Consider the following 3,753-nt stretch of genomic DNA (forward strand, 5'->3'; position numbering starts at 1 on the left):
AACGTAAAACGGGGGGGGGGTCTTTACTGCTATTATTATTACCATTAGCAGCAAAGACCCTAAATAGTCTCTTTTTTTTCTTTTAGTGTGCTTAGCACTTCAATTTCAAAATTCAAACAAATACAGTACTTACCAAATTGTATGCTCATTAAACTAAATACCAATAAAATTTCAATTTGTTTCAAGAAAAACAACTTAAAAGCAAATAAAATAAAAAACTGGAAACACCTATGGAAACACAAAATAACGTTAACCTTTAAATTTCCACTGTGAAGGACAGCTTCCAACTCTTACTCTCAGCCTAACCTAACACACCTAATTAGACTAAACTACAATCTCTACATACACCGAAAGAGGTCAGCATATTCCCGAATCACATTTTTATATTTGTTTTGCCTATAAATACTTAAGCCTTAAATTAAAAGTATAGGTGCCTAACTTATTAAAAAATGATACAACAATAAACATTAAGTGGTAAATCCTGTATGAGGTAAATTGGGACCCACAAATTATATAAGCGTAAAAAGTATGTGTAATTTCAATATCTAAGTAAGATTTTTGCTGTTGTCAAAGTGTGTTACATTTAGTGTAACAAAGTGAAATTCAAAAGTAAGATATTTTTCATAGGGTTAATGCCTTCCCATCTTCAAAGCTTGAGAAGTATAATTAATACAATATATTTGTATGAAACATGGCAATGTTGCATGTAAATTCCACAATCAATACATCTATTTGTTTTACATATTAATTAACTTATTATTATTTTTTCTAATCTCAAAAGTTTCGCTGCATTTCAATTACGCATTTGAAACTATATATTGCTTCAGTTTGGTTGTTTCTTGCACAACGGTCTATCCGTGCTGTGTCCACCACGAATATGAAACCTGGTTTTTAGCGTTATAAGCTTTATGACTTATCGCTGGTAAGTTACGGACTTACAACGCTAAAATCCAGAGTTATATTCCTAGTAGTGGACATAGTAGAAAGATCAATGTGGCTTTGCTCTAAAATAACAAACTTACTGCTGAGCTACTGGTTTCTTTCATCGAATTTTTTAGCTATTTTCATACGTTTAAACCACTTTACACTTGTTTAATTATACACAGTGGGATAAACTCGCGCCTTTTGTCTTATCTAAAATTAATTGATTACTGAAACATTTTTTAGGAATTAAAAAAATATATAGACAAGATTGAATCCTCGACCTCCCGCATAGGAAGCGTGTGCTATACCATATGAGCCAAAGCCCAAATAATTTTTTTCACATAGACAACATTAATAAGTGGAATACTATACATATGAGAAGGGTATATATATATATATATATTTTACCTCGATAAATCCTTAAAATAATGCCGTTGTTGTATTATGGTGGTTGGATATGAATGAAACAAAAACCTGTTAAACAGAATATGCAGTTCTTGTATTTAGATTTAAAGTGAAGAAGTGTAAAAACATTTAATGACTATAAACAAATATATCTCTGTATATAACATTATTTGTATAAACATCTTGTCTTTGTGGATAATCGCCATTTTTGACAAAGATCTTTGGATTTTTTCTTGATCAAAATCTTGAAAAAGCGACGTTATAAAACAGTTTTAAAATACTTAAATTACAGTAGCCAGAAGTGTAAAAATAAATTGTTTTTGTTTTTCGTTATTTCACTTATTTTTACTTTTTCTTCCATAATGATATTGACTCTTTTTCCCCCTCACCCCTAAAATATTAACAAAGCATCTGATCCGCTACTACCAATAACTAAAATGTTGTGAAATATTTGATTTCCCCAGCGGTTAAACTCGCTCTTTGCGCACGAAGAGTATTTAAACTTTAGGCCTAATTGCCAATTTTTAGGCGGCTGTATTGAGACAGTTAGAAACGTATAACAGATTAGTAATAAAATAGTGAATGCTTAAAACCATGGTATCGAGAAGTGTGCAAGTCAACTGTCGTCATCTGTTTTTTTGTTTTGTAAATTTTTTGTGTCTAAATCGCATTTGTGTAAAACCTATAATTATTTTTCTTTCGCGCAATGTGTTAGCTGAAGACCATTGAAAATAAATGAAGTTGTGGCAGTGACTGTTAATTCCCCATGGATTATATAGCGGGTAAAATCATGCATCGTGTACAAATCGTATTTAAAATATTAGGCCTAATTGTCGATTTTTAGGCACCTGTTGGAATTATTATTGAAATGTAATGATATTTCGTTTTTAATGAGCTAGGACGAGGAAAAGATTTAACTTTATGTGTTTCCTTGCGTGTTCATGTTACTGAAGCAATTGCTTTTTAAAGTTAATGTTATAAACGTCGTATTGTTACACTTGTATAGAAGAATGCACGTTAGATGTTCACTTTTGCACTCGTATAAACGTAAAAATACCATTGTACAATAAGCCAATAGGAATATTGGGTTTCCATGTGAGCCAGCACTCATACATGCACAGACTGATTGACACACATTGTTCTTTCAATTTCATAGTTTTGGAAAGAGAGGGATATAACCATAACTTAATTATCTGGAGTTACACTTCCAATAATGTTCCTATGACCCAAAGGAAATTTGGTGCTCTTTTTTTTTTTGGCAGTAATTTTGATTACATATTCTTCCATTATCACTTTGTTTGTTTTACCTCTTATCCTGTCTATTTTGTAATTTGCTGGTCAAATGTAGGTTTTCAATATACATAAGCACTGTGATGTGGTATTTTCAACCTGTAGGACATTTTATACAACTCATGGGTTAGGCAGTCAGTGAGAAAACTCAAAGTTCAGATATATACACCCCTAGTTATTATTTATTAGCCAGAGAGATAACAATTAGCCAGCAGCAACTACTTACTATGGGCTACTCTTTAATTGAATAATGAGTTGAACTTCACAGTTACAATGTCTCAACAACTGCATGTCAAGGTATATAATGAACATTGGATCACTTGATATACAGCCCAATTAAGGTTTGTTTTACAGTAATAATATAACTAGGTGATAGAAATTTAACATGATATTGAGCATACTTTTATATTTAATATTATCATAATAAGTTCACATTTGCAGTATAATACATTTTTTCTCACTACAAACCAATATTTGATCAAATAAATTGATGTGATTAAAGTTATTCTGATGCCCATGGTATTAACATGTCAATTGTCAGAGGAGATTTATCACTGAACTCTAAAATTACCTATTTGTTTTTAAACTTTTCACTTTTGGTGGTGGCCACATATTGTATCACATTAAGTAATTTTACATTTTTGCCTGTTACAACACCTAAAGAACTGACAAATAACTTGAGTGAAATTACTCTTTTTTTTTAATAAAAAACAAAACAATGAGGGCCTCACCAAGGATTAATTGCAGTACTGATGGTGTTTTGAGTTAAACAGTTTTTGTCTGACTCATATCTTATTAGGGTTTACCTATTGCCCACTGTATATCAATCTCCTTTCTGAAACCCTTGTTTTTGGACAATGCTCAGCATGGTTAAAAACTTTGATTTTTTTTACAAAATAAATTTATCATCTATAATAATAATGTAGTTTAAATTTTTTCCCTATGAAACATACTAAGAATTTCCTTTATTAAAAAAAAAACGTTTCAGCTGTTTTCCTTTCATCCATAATATTCATGGGATTTTAAATTAACTCTATCTTTAGAGTTCATAAAAACTCTTATTATGTGTTTTGAACTACAATAATTTCCTGATCTCTCCTAGTTTTAAGAATGTTTTTACCTTTATTTCATTTT

The 3,753-nt window shown here is 30.6% G+C and overlaps 1 long non-coding RNA gene across 2 annotated transcripts in view; it reads right to left on the bottom strand.

The window, feature by feature from the left end:
* Nucleotides 1-344, bottom strand: part of LOC106474201 — a 4,702-nt gene extending 4,358 nt beyond the window's left edge. The window contains exon 1 of one of the 2 annotated variants that reach the window (XR_001291731.2): nt 255-344. This is a non-coding gene — a long non-coding RNA (uncharacterized LOC106474201). Of the gene's footprint in view, nt 1-133 lie in introns of both variants that reach the window. The other variant, XR_002613876.1, reaches the window with a different exon arrangement.
* Nucleotides 345-3,753: the final 3,409 nt, after the last annotated feature.

This window comes from Limulus polyphemus, unplaced genomic scaffold (assembly GCF_000517525.1).
Source record: "Limulus polyphemus unplaced genomic scaffold, Limulus_polyphemus-2.1.2 Scaffold6944, whole genome shotgun sequence".
Taxonomy (NCBI): Eukaryota; Metazoa; Arthropoda; class Merostomata; order Xiphosura; family Limulidae; genus Limulus; species Limulus polyphemus.